The sequence below is a fragment of the Plectropomus leopardus genome, chromosome 7, assembly GCF_026936395.1.
Source record: "Plectropomus leopardus strain MGB_pleo_1.0 chromosome 7, ASM2693639v1, whole genome shotgun sequence".
In the NCBI taxonomy this organism is placed as follows: Eukaryota; Metazoa; Chordata; class Actinopteri; order Perciformes; family Serranidae; genus Plectropomus; species Plectropomus leopardus.
The window spans coordinates 3,744,808-3,761,083 of NC_142182.1; the positions used below are offsets into that span (position 1 = coordinate 3,744,808).

Genomic DNA, 16,276 nt, shown 5'->3' on the forward strand with positions numbered 1-16,276 from the left:
TTTTAATGTGACACTGGTGCTCCTCTGCTTGCTCAGTCATGTCCTGTCAGCTTGGAGCTATTAAATGATGTTTAGTTGCTCTGACACATGCTGTGTAATTGCACATCATCAATTTCTGACAGCGTGAGGGAGGGAGGGAGAAAAGAGGGGATGCTGATATGCTAATGGAGGGATATCAAGGCTGATGTGTGGCTCCCCTCTGCTGAAGCATCTGCTGCATCTAACACTGGAGATGGTGGACATAAACGCACACACACACACAGGCATGCATGTGCACGTGCACAGACATCACAGACAGGCGACTTGAGAGCTGAAGGAGCCTCCTGCCACTGAATACAGCAGCCTGGTGCCTCTTTTCTGTTGCAAATCTCATTTAAAAGGGCGGGAGTTGAAAGGCACCATTGCCACTGACGACAGTGAATTGATTAAGGCTGCTTTGGTTGGCACTTGGGTGGCATTAGCACTTTAAAACAACAACAGAGGAAATAAAACCAGGAGCTGAAATGAACCGGTGATGGATAAAACCCCCAAATTCATAACAATTATCGCAGCTTTAAAGCAACTTGTTTTGACAGTGTTATACCCTAAAGTAGGTTTTAGAGCAGTGATACTCAGCTTGCGGCTCATGGACCAGACAGGGTGCCAGGTTGACCCGAAACCGTTTTCTAATTCACAATAAAAAAATAGTGATTCACACTGGGAGTTGTGTTTGTACTTTTGCTGTACATAAGGTACCAGTGTACATAAAACAGCATCAAAACAGAGCTTGCTTTTTGTGGGAAAAAAACAAGGGTCCCAGCTAAGCCCCCAAATGTCCTAAAATCGTAGAAACGTCCTACAATCCTATAAATGTCCTTAAATCCTGGAAATGTCTACAATCCTAGAAATGTAAATAAACAACCACTTGGAAGCGTCCTAAATCCTAGAAATGTCCTAATCCTAAATCCTGGAAATATACTGAACCCTAGAAATTTCTTAAGACCCAAGAAATGCCCCAAATCCTAGAAATGTCCTAAATCCTATCCTTAATCCAGAAACATCCTAAAATCCTAGAAATGTCCTACAATCCTAGAAACGTCCTAAAATCATTGACACGTCCAAAAATCAGAAATTTGCCCTAAAATCATGGTAACATCCTAAAATCCTGGAAATGTCTTAAGATCTGAGAAACATCCTAAAGCCCTAAAAACATCCTAAAATCCCAGAAATGTGATAAATCCTAGAAATGTCCCAAAATCCTAACAATGTCCTTAATTCCTAGAAACCTCCTAAAATCCAAGAAATATCCTAAAATCCTAGAAACCTGTATGGGGCTGCTGTAACTGGCCCCTGACCTCCTGTCATTTTTTGATAAAGTGGCCCCCAACCAAAGCATTTTGAGTCTCCCTGCTGTATGCATGGTGCGCACACACACTTGCGCACACACACACACACACACACACACACACACACACACTGGATCAGCAGATGACGGCGTTGATCCCTGTGATCAAAGCGGCTTTTGTAACACCAAGAGTAGCGTTTTTTTGAGGGTTTTTTTTTCTGCAGCCAATAAAGGTTGAGATGATTGCTCTGTCATCTTAACCAGTGCTGCTAATCACACCACTACTGTGGTTCACTGGAGGTAATCTACTGTTCCCTGCTGACGAGGAGAGCCACAGAGAAAGAGAGGAGGAGAATAAGACGAGAGGCAGAGATGCAGGCGAGATCAAGGCCGAGGAATGGCTATGAAAGAAGGATGAGAGGAGGAAAAGGGTAGAGACCAGAAGACAAAGTCAGGCTGTTAATCTACATGGAATAATCCTCTGCTCGCTGAGGGAGTGGAGGAAAAGATAGTGGCAGAGAGAGAAAGGAAAAAAAGCGAAAAAATCTGAAATGACTGTAGTTTATTAGAGGTTATCTTTAGTTTGTCAAGAAAGAAAAGAGCATTATTTTAGTTTTCCGCACATTTTTTGTTTATTAGACAGTCCAAATATCAGAAACCCAAAATAAGTGGGTGAGGTGTGTTACAGGTTTAACGTACTTTGTCGGTGCTCGTATAAAAATATGCAAAAAAATATAATGGGGTGTTATGGAACTTCACAACAACTTTAATCCCCTTTTTGAGTGCGGTTATGGTGCAGCCCGCGCGGTCTGTATGTGGGTTTCAGCGTGCTCTCTTTGAAGATACTTTCAAGAAGCCTCCTGTTGTGAGAGATGAAGGAGGCATAATGATAAAGGTTTGAGATGACTCACTGCGTTTGTGTTTAGAAACCTAAACTTGTTTATATGGGCATTATCATCTTGACAATAAGGGTTTGACGTATAGAGTGCACAGGGTTTATGGATGACCTTATGTTGTAAGACTCAAGGACATGTTTGGTCTCAGGAGTGGGAGGACACATGAAGTCAGATGTTCAGCATGGAAAATTGAAAAATTGCTTTTGTCTGCATTTATATTATCAATCCAGCAAATTACATATAATATTGTTTATTGTTTATTTAAGGATTAGAAACACGTGTGTCTCTAGTCTTCCTGGGATCCTGAAAATTAGGTATATAATACAGACATACAATGAGAAAGTACAACTTATGATATAAAAACAATCAAGCAAACAAGACAGATACACAAATGAGAGAAATTAAGAGTTAAGTAGTAACAGACTTAACAGTACAATTAGCCCTTTGAAAAATGAGCAAAAATGAAAAAAACACATTAAGTAAGTTTGCGTTGAAGTTGAATAAAAGCAGAAGACAGGGGGATGATCGAAACTCAGATAAAAATGTCCAGCTGCTGTTGGTCAAACATTAATCACTCTTTGTTTATATTTGCAGTGGCCCTTATTGATTTTCACTTATGTGATTCTACAGCATTACTGAACTGACGCGCAGCATTTACTTAGGCTTCTCTTTCTCTTGACTGGTCACCATAAACATACAGAATGGACTCCAGTGGACGTCCATTAAGACACCAACACTGATTGATTGATCTGTGACACAACTGAAAACCTTAAAAAAAAAAAGCATAAAAAAAACCTTGCACTTACATTAGTCCAAAAATGAATTTAACAGAAAACAGAGGGTCAGCAGTTGTGAGGACAGGAAGAGCTTACACGGCAGATGAGAATGGAAAGAAGCAAAATTAGCTGTTTTTCTAACAAACGAGTGGATGTTAAAAGCTTGTATTATTTGATTTTGTTTCCATCAGCTCTCAATCTGCTCTCTCAGAGAAACAGAGCGACAGAGGTTTAGATGATGCTGACGATTAGTGCTGACATATTAATGCATATAACAGTTGTTAAATAATGTCCACTTTTCAGCATTAATAGAAAGAGTTGTGACCAATACAGGAATATTCATGCATTTAAGAGGGCCCTGCTGATATGGGATTTTTGGGGCTGACGCAGATACTGATATAAGGGAGTAATAAAATTCCGATAAGACATATTGGCTGGTTAAAATTAAAAATATGTATATATATTTAAAAAAACAATAATTTGTTTCGGATCTCTCAAATATGGTTCAAACACTTGTGGAAAAGCTATAAATGGAAGGCAAAACATTTTACTGTTTTACAATACTTTTATTATCCAAAATGAGTACAGGAACTTTTTATTGTAAACATCAATATGTAATAATGTGTTGAGCAGCATATGAAAAACACTTATATAACATTCTTTGCACAAGCCCCCTTTAGCATTTTTACTTTTCAAAAATAAATAACTTTGGTTAAGAAAATGACGTGCAAATTTGGAGTAAACCTCAGGGAAATAAAACTACTAAGAAATAATAATAAATAAAAAAAGAGGGCAAGTCTGTGGCAATAACCATCATTTTGTAGCAGCAGTCAGGATGCTGTGTATAAAGGAAGTTTGTCCATGATGATCCTTCATTTAGGAAGTTAGTTATTTAGTATTCTCTGCTTTGGATAAACACACGTAACACATGATGATCACCAATAAAGCGCGGCACGAGAGCATCACGTTGTGTTGCTGCAGTCAAATCTCTGTTTGAGCTGTCAGAAAAAATACCAAAACGACCAGCTGACGAGCAGAGGAGAGAGGAGGTGAAGGCGGAAGAAAGAATTGGGGCGATCAGGGCAAGCAGCAGCATAGAAAATCATGGAGAGACAGTAGAGACAGTAGAGACAAGAGAGGACGGTAACAGGGAGGAGGAGGTCAGAGCTGGACAGAGGCGATAGGAATGATGTCAGCGGAGCAGCACGGGGATTTCCACTGAAGTTCCTTAAAGTTGGGGCTGTACCCGACTCAGAATTGTGTCAGTCGAATCAGATTCGGCTGTTTATACAAATATTCAGCGAGCTCTGAGTAAGTGTTACCATCTATTAGCATTTAGCTGTATGCCGCTGATCACATGGATGTATTATAAGTCTGGATACAGCACCGGGGTCACTCCTATAAGAGCTGCTCATTGGAGCATGAAGCAGAAAAGGCTCTTTTTCCAGAGGTGTGAAATACAAGAAAATAACCAGAACTACTGGTCCATAAGGCTTTCACACTAGAGAGTTATGGCGGTCGAGTCTCCCCCTGAGCGGGAAACTATTGTCAGCAGAGCGACTGACTCCTGGTTCAGAGCTTCGCTAGCTTAAACGGCAGTCTAAAAAATTTAATCTTACCGCTCTTTTAGACTTTCCCAAATGTTATCGAACTGGATGGTTTATATCTAGATAGCGAAATAAGTTGTTTCTCGAGGGGTTTTGACGCTGAGTGCATCTTTTCATGTATTTCTATTTGTCGGTTAGTAGATGTAGGTCGTAACAGAAGGTTGTCTTTCATTGCAAAACTGTGACAACAGACATCCCTGAGCCTCTCTCTGTGCGACGTAGGACCACAGGTTTAGAGCCGCGACCAAAGATATCGCCATCATCGAAACCCAAACTCGCACAGTGTGTCCAGTAATGTGTGTGATCACTCTAAGAGACGTGACTGATGTCAATATTTGATCTGGCTTTGATTTGAGTGTATTATTTATCTTCACTCCTCCTGTATCAACAATGTGAAATGCTGTTTATACTGAGCTGACTGCTGTCTGTTTGGGATGCAGAGCAGGACAACCTAATGTCTCATTCCAGGAATGTATTGATCTAACTTTTTTTAAGTTCCCCGTCTTTATTGTACTGAAGCGGGGGGATAGATTCAGCAGCACTACACTAATGCACACACACACACACACACACACACACACACACACACACACACACACACACAGAAAGTCAGAGAGCCTAAATGAGAATATTACCAGTCGTTTTATAAGAGGGGATATCTCATTTTGAAAATTGAATTGTCCAATTTGCTTAAGCAAGACGATTGCTATTTTCAGTGAGCAGATAAAACGTGAATTAAGAGGAAAGAATGAGCTTTTAATACGTTTCCCCTCCTCTCGCTCTCCGGTTTAACTGAAGCCTGTGGATGTGAGCAGGCGTCGATTCACATCCCACTCCTTCAAGTCAAAATGGAAATTGAACTTTAATTTGAGTTTTAGTCTCTCCAAAACAAATGGAGCAGTAGACTCAGTATCAGTCCTGATGCAAACTGTTGTTTCCTGCGTGAGCTGTGAGCAGCAACACAACACGGACTAAGTCACGGATGCTCAACTTGCTTTCCCTGGGGGCCACTTCTGCAAAATGACAGGAGACCAGGGGACCAGGGGCTGGTCGCAGCAGCCCCAGCACATGTTTCAAGGACTTTAGGACATTTCTAGGATTATAGGACATGCCTCTGATTTTAGGATGTTGTCGGGATTATAGGACATTACTAAGATTGGAGGATGTTTCTTAGATCTAGGACTTTTCTAGGATTTTAGGATGTTTCTCAGATTGTTGGATGTTTGTAGGATTTTAGGATTTTTCTCAGATTGTAGGGTTTTTCTCTGAATTTAGGATGTTTGCAGGATTTCAGGGCATTGCTAGGATCTTTGGTAATGTCTTTAATTTTATGATGTTTCTAGGATTTTGGGACATTTTCAGGCTGTTTTTTGGGCGATATATAACAATTCCTGGTGTGAATCACTTTATTTTTTATTGTGAATTAAAAAATGGTTGGGGGGCCAATTGAAACCCTACGGGGGACTAGATTTGGCCACTTGCTGGAATTTGAGTATCACTACGTACTTTCTTAAAAAAAATGAAACATTGGATCGGTTTCGATGAAATCAAGTGTGTGTGTGTGTGTGTGTGTGTGTGTGTGTGTGTGTGTGTGTGTGTGTGTGTGTGTGTGTGTGTGTGTGCGTGCGTGCGTGTGCACCTGCTTCTCGATGCCATTTACCTGAGCCTCGTTAGAAGACAAACACTCAGCCTATGCTTATGGTACTGTAACATAATCCTGTAATGTGAACTGTGAACTGCAGGTTGTGACTCTGTAACTCTACTCTCATGTAGCCAAGGTGGCGTCCTCTGAAGTGTAACGCTTCGCCGTGTTGTCCACACGCTCGGCTCTCATTGTGGACATGTAGAAGTATTTACAACCCTGCAAGTTGTGTTCTGTGTGTTTCTAGTTGGTGGAAAGTTTTTTTGGACCGGATTTGGATGGAGGTTAATGAGGAAGCCGGTAGACTGCCCTCACAAGGCTCGCGGCCAGAATCTTTGAGCTCCGTCTGAATCATCCGGCGGAGCACAAACAGTTGATGGTCTCAGTTGGTTTACTCCACCGGGGCTCCAGCAGGAGGTGGCACTGGCATTTACCGTTATTGTTACTTTAGCATGCAGGTCGTGGTCTGACCTCTTTTGTTGTATGTTCTTAAGATTATCACTTTGTTCTTTCAGTTTCATGTAAAATGAGAAAAAGGGAATAGATCAAGTTTTGGGCAGAAAATGTCAAGTTATATTTGATTTTAAATTTAAGTTCCCTTATCTTTTACAATTAAAAGGTGCTTACGGGAAAGTCATGGCTCTGTAACTCCTCGTCTCACTCATGGGACAGCCTGCGTGGAGACCAAAGAGCACCAAAGAAGGTTGATATTTTTAAAACTCAAGACCTACCTCTTTAGTTTGGTTTTTAATCAAACTTTTTTATCTATTGAATATTTATTACATACATTTATACATTGAACACCATTCAAACTGCAATTTTTGATCCCACAGCCATCAAAGCATGAAAACATACGTTGTATTATTTCTGGGTGTCATTCTGGGCTTTTGCTTTGGAATTTATAAATGTTACTATTTTCCAACTCACAATGTAATTTTTTAAACCATATTTGGCATATAGAGAAAATACATGCTATTTCCATCAGGTGTGCTGTCACAATGTTGCTTCAAACTATTGACATATCCCAGACAGCAAAAACAAAAAGGCATCATGAAAATTCTGAAAGTTAAATTCTGATGTTGGTTAAAAAATAAACTCAGCGAAAGTAGAAAACAGTATTAATGTTTAATGTATTTTTTTAAATCCTGATTTTGAAAAGTGCATTTTGTGGGCAGAGCGATACGAGTGTGTGTCATATTAAAGCGAGCCCTAAGGGGTTAAATTAAAAAGAACTGTAAACATGCTTTTGTGTTTTTGCAGCAACTCTTGTCAGTTTTTCTGAAGCGTCACACATCAGCTGTATTGTTGAACTTTATCATGCTTTGTGCCTTTAGCTGCAGGTGTCGGTTTGAAATATCGTGAGGACAAAACTTAAAAAAACAGAGAAGTTGAGAGTCAGTATGGAGCCTATATGAGGCTGTTTTTGTGTTCTGCCTGACAAACTGACTCCCACTGCTGCTGCTGCGCACAACACTACTGCATCTGTGTGCAACATCTCATGTCAGAGTGATTTAACTCTGGTCATCACACACACACACACACACACACACACACACACACACACACACACACACACACACAGCCATGTATGAGATCTCGCTAATGATCATTTGCCAGGGAACCAGCGTGCTGAAGTGGAAGAGCTCGATGTAGTCCTGGAGATCAAATCAGCCGTAGATTAGATTTCATCAAACCGTTTACCAATTTACCATCGTTCTGTGGAAACCATGAACTAAAAATATCCACATGGCAATCAAAAACCTTGGATTACATTTTTTGACTGTTTAAAAACAAAAACAGTCTATCCAACTGTGTGCGATAATTGTAACTTCAGGCACAACTAGGCAGGTTTCTATTAACTCTCAAATCGCACAAATTGAAATTTTGAATTTAAAATACTCTTAAAGGAAACATGCCAATAAAATAAATAAATAAATAAATAAATCACATTTATCGCAAAAAAGATCTGAAGTGGGACGTCGGCGGCTCAGTGGATAGAGTGGGCGCCCCACGTATAGAGGCTGAGTCCTCGCCGCAGCGGTTGGATCATCCGGAAGTTTTGAATCCACAATTCCTTTGTGAAATCGTGGACTATCAGCTCCCAGAAATCCCTCATATGTGGCCGCTCACACGTATAAGAGGCTCGCCTTTCCATGATTGCTCCATAACACGCCTACGTCGCCTTCGATTGGAAATAATGACGGCTAGTGCGGCGGCTGCAATAGAAATAAACCTGCTAATGTTTTGAATGTCCATCACCATGGTTACTGGGATGTTATCACTAGAGAAGTCGCAGAACATCACTCAGTAGAAACACAGTCATCTCACAGTTGTGTTTTATTGTCATTTCGAAAGTACCACTTAAGTTTTGCACAAATCTGTAATGGAAACCCGCCTACAGTGATTCGGCCTAAGGTTCACATTAACACCAGTTCACCAGTTGCTCGATGGCAAAGTGGTGAAAATGAAAAAAAAACAAAACAAAACAACTTAAGGAGAGAGGGAGAGATTTTCAGTCTGATCTAAAGGACAGAACAAGGAACATCCTCGTCTTAAATGTCACTGGTCCCGTCGCATTGATGTTAATTGGTGAAGAATCTGGTGTTTCTTGTTGGCTTTGCTCTGTGCTCGCACACACACACACACACACACACACACACACACACACACACACACACACACAAACACACAGAGTTGTATTTACCCTGTGTGACAGGAGGGCCTGGGGGTTTAGGTCTGGCCTCTAGCTGGTGACACTAATCCAAACAGGCTAAGCCAAATGAGGAGGAACGGTAAACTCACACACCCCTCGCTGTGTGTGTGTTTCTCCGTCTCTCTCTTGTGGTCTTCTGCGTTAATGTTTTACTCTTCTTCTCAACCGTGCAGGTTCACATGCATTCTCACAGGCCGGTCCCCTATAATTGATCCTTGTGAAGGTTTTGGTGTTGCTGGAATTTCAAACGTCCAGGTTTCTGTGGATATTTGACAGATAGTTTCACTCGTGTTGAAAGCTCCGACTCTCTGTTTGTGTGTTATTGATTAACGTTGGAGACATGTTTTTGTTTCAGAGTTGGAGGCCAGTTTTGGTCAGCGTAGATATCGTATTTTGCTGTAGCGTGATACTCTTACGTAACTGTAAATACTTTTTGAGGAGATTTCCTCATTTGCATGTGTAATATATGCATATCCAAACACTGGAATAATGTTCCCAAACCTTCTGTTCCTGTCAGGCAAGTTAGAAAACAAACTGCAGAACATTTTCCTCTCATACATCTCAACTGTTGCCAGGTCACTGCCTCGCTACCCCCCAAATTTCCCTTTGTGTTACATTCAGGAATGCATTGACGGGTGAAACCACAGTTATATTTGCAAGAGTAAGAAGTTAAAAATGGAAAGTCAGCATGCAAATTCATATCATAATGTATCTTAGTAATTAGTATCAACCTGAATTTGTCAATTGAGTTCAATTACAAGCATCTATAGTTTCTCACATGTAAGATTTTCATTCATTATTAAAAAAACAATTGGCATGAGACAATAAAATGTGAGCATTTATAGCACTTTTATGGTCTTTTGGGGAAGCTGTTAAGCATTATTAGGACAGTGCACTTACAGCTTTCTACATTTTCAATAAAGATTTCCTAATATAACCATGAAACCACAGACAGAAAATGAAGGATGACATTTTCCTGAAGGCTGAAGAGGAAGTTAGCTTCACCCTGGTGTCCTCGTCAAAAAGGCTACGGGATTTTTCTATTGGATTTTGGATTACGGCAGAAAATAAGTTCTGTGGCAAACAAACGTTGACAATAGTTACACATTTTGTTCAGTAAAATAATCTTCACAAATAAACACAACTTTAATGGATTTTTAAAGCATAAATGCAATTGCCATAAGTAAAAAAGACAATGTAAGGCTGTAAACGAACTACACTACGGTCGTGTTGCTATCACTACGAGGCTGTAAAAACGTGTTTTACATGGCTTGATGTCATGATGTTCTGTAGTATTATTTAGTCACTTGTTAGCATCGTCTTTTTGAGACACATTAAAGCTTGAAAGTTTTTGAATTGTGTATTTACTGACATATAACATGAAATCTCTTAAGCTTGTTTTAACCCAAAAACCATTAAAAAACCCACTGATTTTGAGATAAGGGACCCAGAGGTGCTAAAATGCTAATTCATTTTGGGGTTTTAGGGCTCATTACTGGGGTTCTCTGTTTTGATTTAAACTAATATTTATTGTCAGAACTTTACAAACACAATTCCACAAATCTGAGTTAGCCTGAAAACAATTTTAATTTGTTATTCTTTGTCAAAACAATCATACTAAAATCAGCTTTATAAGCGTGTTAAAAGTTGTTAAAATGTTATTACAGTAAGCATTATCTTTATGACTGTATAATCTGCAGAAGCTTGGTCAAGCTCCAGAGGCAATTTAGTCTCTATGTTTCAGTAGCACTCTGAACGATCCAGCTTCAAAAAAAGAAATTTGTGGTGACAGATTCATGGCAGGCAAATAAATTAATTTGTGGGAAACCCTGGGGACTTTGCCTCAGTGTTTGGCTACATACACATTAAGAGGAAATAAAAATGAAGGCAAAGTACAGCTAAAGTATAAAAGAGCTTCTCTGGAGCTTCTCCACTCTATAAATGGAGGGCTGACATTGGAGGGAAATTTAAATTAGTATTAGTGTCACTGACATAAAGCCCAGTCGGATGTGTCTGTGTGTCTTCATTCTCCTCTGCGGATCATCGAGTCAGTTTGATGATCAGTAAAAAGCCTCCGTTGTGTTTAGGATGATAGTCCCGAGGCAGAGTGTCGTCCATCAATCTGCTAAGTGTCCGCTCATATCAGCTCTGCCATTCGACCAGCTCTTAATATTTTATCTCTTCTTCAATTTGTCTGTGCTTCTTCTTCTTTATCTTTCTGCTTCTATTGCTGTGTATGTTTCTTTCTTACAGTACAATTAGTTGCGTTGTGTTTGAATATTTCAATTTTGGTAATAATTATATCACAGTACCAAAGTTGCATGAGAAAAAGGGGTCGAAAGATCTTTGGTCTGGCTGATTATTAGGGCCGATATTTGGCATTTTGCCAATTACCAGTATTGACGTTTAATTGTAACGCTCACAGATAAACTTAATTAAAAAGTGCAAAGAAAGTGTCAGCATGAAGAAATTTTTACTTTGTAAAACCTATGCTGTTTTTATTTATTCATTTTTTACTTTAAATTTTCTCTGAGTCGCTGGGAACTTTCTGTATTTGATGCTGAAAGTGTCAGTTTTGATTAAACATTTGCTAAAGGCATTTAAACAAAATTTTGTGTTGGAGTTTGGTATATTCCAAATTCTAAATATTGACAAAGATTTCTTTTTAAAATTTTAAATGCATATCGGTTTCAAATTTCGGTTATTGGTCTCAATTGGTATTGGTGTCGTCCCTGAAAAACCAATATTGGTCAAACCCCAATAAGAAACAAAGTGAGTTAAATAACATTTGGTGAATATCAGGTTGATATGAGTTCCATTGGCTTTTTCCTGTTTAAACAGTCACCACAAATATACACACACACTGTAGGTCTTTCCTGCTTTATTTTATGGATCTGAACTGTAGGTGCCTTCGGGCAAGTAGCTACACTGATGATTACTATCGTCAAGCTGCTCTGCAGCTGACAAACAGGAATGTAGTAATGCAGGATAACCACAGGTGTGAGTGTTTGTGGTGAAACAACAATAGCCCTCAAACTCTCCTCCAGGCTGCTGCTGCCAGCCGAAAGGTGTGTGTATGTTTATTTATAGAGGTGTCGATTAGTTTCAGAAGTCTGCAGCTCCTTCACTGTGATTAATAATGTGACATGACTTAACAGTTATCAGACAACTTACCTTTAAACAGGAAATGATATTCAAATGAGTCATTGGGATTTTAGGACATTTTTAAGATTTTAGGATATTTCTAGTATTTGAGAATATTCCTAGGATTTTAGGATGCTTTTAGGATTTTAGACTTTTCTAGGATTTCAGTACATTTTAAGGATTTTAGGACATTTCTGGGGTTTTTGGACGTTTCTGGAATTTTAGCGCATTTCTAGGATTGTAGGATGTTTCTTGGATTTGAGGACCTTTTTAGGATTTTAAGACATTTCCAGGATTTTTAAGATGCTTTGGGGATTTTAAGATTTTCTAGGATTTTAGGACATTGCTTGGATTTTGAGGCATTCTTTTTAGGACGTTTCTTTGATTGTAGGACATTTCTAGGATTTTAGTATGTTTTAAGGATTTTAAGACATTTTTATGATTTAAGGACATTTCTAGGATTTTAGCAAATTTGTAGGATTTTAGGATGATTTTCCGATTTAGGGACATTTCCAAGGTTTATAGGACATTTCTAAGGGTTTTGGATGTTTCTGTTTTATGCACCTTGGCATCTTATGTATACTTAAAGTACAAAAACAATTCCCAGTGTGAATCACTGATTGAATCAGAAAAAAGTTAGGAGCCACCCTGTCAGGGGCCAGATTTGGCCCGCGGATCATACATTGAGTATCACTGCTCTCTCCTCTCTGTGACTCTTGTCAATAACACGCTTGCTCAGTCATGGAAAAACTAACTGGGTGTGAGCTCAGTGTGCAGCGCTCTTCTCTGTACTGCTGTGTGTTAATGTTTTCGAGGGTACACCCACCTTATATCAGTTTACCCAAATTTTAATTTCTAATTTTTTCCCATCTGACTTTATAGCTTAAATTTATTATAGTAAACAACATGAAGCTGATGCTAGGCAGTTATTTTAAGTGAAAAATATTCAAAGCAATGTTTTGATGTTTGCTGTTTGTTACTCTCACAATGACCATCGACTGGAAGTCATGTGTTGTTCTGTATTATGGTTCATTACCCTCACTCTGAGGGCAAAATAGATTACAGCGGATATGAGAGCAGAAGTCAACTGGATGCACCAGAGTATAACACAGAGCACGGTCAACGAGAAAAGAATCAGATAATATGTAGGAGAAAGCAGAAAACAGAGCCATATTTCCTTAAGACAACTGAGCAGAGCGCAGCTGAATGAAATGCACTTCAGCAGGACTAGGACAGTAAAGAGCAGAGCAGTACAGATGAGTGCAGCGCTGGGAGTCACATGAAACTATATATTCTTGCACCCCCAGCAGCATTCAGCCACGGTTCACAGATCACACACTACCCACAGTCATACACCAGAGAAGATAATCTAACCAGTGTTCAAGCCCACAGACTAAGCTCTAAGATGATACTTTTTATAGCTTTTTTCCCGCTTCTGTGTCTGTGTGTTGGGCTGGTCGTGAGCCTGGGGAAAAAGTAGCCCACTTATAGAGAAATAATCTTACTAAATAAGAAAAAAAAAAGCTTTTTGCTGTTTTCACAAAGCAGATACTGCTGTGTGAAGTTAATAGAAAATTAGGTGTTTAAGAGAAATAAAAAGCTGTCTGCAGTCAGTAAAGGTGTGACACAATGTTATTTTAATTGTTTATAATTCTATTAATATAATATTTTTTTGGATACACAGGCACCACTTACCCACACACACGTTTACATCTGTGGCCAAGGCTACTATACAAGGTGCTACCTGCTCATCAGACAAACGTTCACACGCACAAGGGCTGCCACTTTCCACAAAACCATGGTCAAAGGTATTTGAAATGGCATGCAGTTTTTTCAAATGAATTTGAATCTTGTTATCTAAGTGGTGGTGATGAAATCTTAGAAGCTTTTGGCAAGTGGCCTGCTGAAGCTGATTGTGCCGAATTGTCTAGTACAGAAATACTCAACTTACAGCTGCGGGCCACATTTGGCCCCAGTTTTCTAATTCAAAATAGAAATAAAGTGATTGAATTGTTTTTATACTTTAAGTATACATTAGGTGCCAGATAGAGCTTGTTTATCAAAAGAAGTGCCAATGGACGATCCCCTGCAGCCCCTGACAGAGGTCATAGCTAAGCTCCTAATGTCCTAAAACCCCAGAAATGTCCTAAAATCTTAGGAACATCCTAAAATCCTAGAAGCTTCCTAATTACAAGAAATATCCAAAAATCCTAGTAATGTCCTAAATCCTAGAAATGTCCTAAAATCCTAGAAAACATCCTAGAATCAAAGAAATGTTCCAAAATCCTAGAAACATGTGTGGGACTGCTGCAACTGGCCACTGGCCTGTTATTTTGCATAAGTGGCCCCCAAGCAAAGCTGTGTTTCTCTGTGAGTATCTCTGCTGCACAGTACAGTATTTTCACTGTCCTCATACGCCTTTATTTGCTTTGTTTTGAAATGTGCAAAATAAATCAATTTACTAACATTGTTTCGTGAGACAACCAAAGTGGTGCAGCCCTCAGCAGACAGAGGAATGGCAAATCCATAAGAGTAACAGCAGGCTGTGCAGCACGAGTGCTTAATGAAAAGTTGTTTACAAAACTGCTCATGTGCGTTGCCGTAAACCCCAGCAGTTTGCAGAAGTTTCTCAGCTTGTTGATGTGCAGAACAGCAGGAGCAGTGAGGAGCAGTAATGAAGAGCAGAGCTGGATGACAGTAATGCAGCGAGGCCTCGTGATGGCCCTGATGGTGCTAATCATGAGCAGACGGCGAGATAGACGTAGCTTGTAGTTGAGTGCTTGCTGTCAGCTGTGGGCAGTCCAGCACATAAACACAGTCACTGCCTAATCACTCCTATCTCACCACTCATCTCCTCCATGTCTCTATCGCTCGCTCATACAGGGGTCTGTGTGTGAGGAGGTGATGGGGGAGTGAGGTTGGAGTAAACCAGCAGACACTCTGCTTTGTTTTCTGTACTGACACACAGGTGCAGTGCATGGAAAAGATCTTTTGATATGAGTGTTTGCATACAGGTGTCTGACAGATCATGTTTGATGTTATCACACGGGACGCTCAGGGATAAAAAGGCTGGAAAAAGTGCTCTGTGTGTTAAAATACAGGCTGTCTGAGTGAACATCCAGCATCGGAACCTGTTGTATGTTTTGGGGTTTGGATGTTGAAGCATTATCAGTGTTTATTTCAGTAAAATGATGTTAACATGGAAACATGGTTGACCTGTTTGCTTGGATGACAGCTTTAGGACTCATACACGTGCTGTGCCTTTTACTGTTTGGAGAATGTGAGGTCGGGCGCAGGGCCAACTAGGCCTGGGTGGTACGTAATATCTCATACCTTCATGTCTTTCTGAAACTTCAAGTCAAGTCAAGTAGAGTCAGTTTTATTTGCCCATTATCACAAATCACAATTTGACATCCCTCTGTCCTTAGACTCTCACATCAACCCCATTCCACCCAAAAAAAGAAAAAGAAAACCAAACAAACAAAAAACGATAATCGTTATATGACTGTATGAGTGTGCGGTGCTCACACTACCTCAACGGCGAGTAGGCTACTTAGTTTTAGTTTTTCGGACTAATAAATATACAAAAGAATCCCACAAAATGTTAAGAAAAGTCATATTCTCACACCTAATTTCCTTATTAAACAGATAAATGCAAGTGAACATCTTTTAAATTCAACTTTCCCTCGGTCACAAGACTGATGAGGCTTAATTGCCTTGTTAACTCAACATAAAACACATTTAATATAAACTCGACCGAAACAAAATAAAACTCACCTAAACCGTCTTGGTTACTCTTGCTAGTAATCTAGTTAGTAAGTCCACTATTCTAACAATCACCAGCTCCGGTTTGGTCGAAATAAATCCTTAATTCAACAAGTTAGATGTAAAAGCCATGCCTTTACTCCCTATGGTTTGTCTCTGCCTGCTGGCTGCCGGCTGTTTACAGTTCTTAAACTTCTCCCTCCAAATGTCGCTGTGTCTTTCAGCTCGGCTGCCTCTTCCACCAGAGACCAGAGACTGAGCTCTGGTGGTGCATGCTGTGCACTACATACATTGAGTTTAATAGAGGAGCGCTTGTATTTATGACGGTACTGAAAAACATACCTTCAGGATTTCTAAATACGCTGGTATACCATCATATCGTGATACTGCTCAGGCGTAGTTCCGACTT

General features: G+C 39.7%; 1 protein-coding gene across 4 annotated transcripts in view; it reads left to right on the forward strand.

Moving 5' to 3' along the window:
- The window catches only part of ppfibp2b (PPFIA binding protein 2b), a 97,604-nt gene that overhangs the window by 1,170 nt on the left and 80,158 nt on the right, over positions 1–16,276 (forward strand). The gene's annotated exons all lie outside the window — the stretch shown is intronic.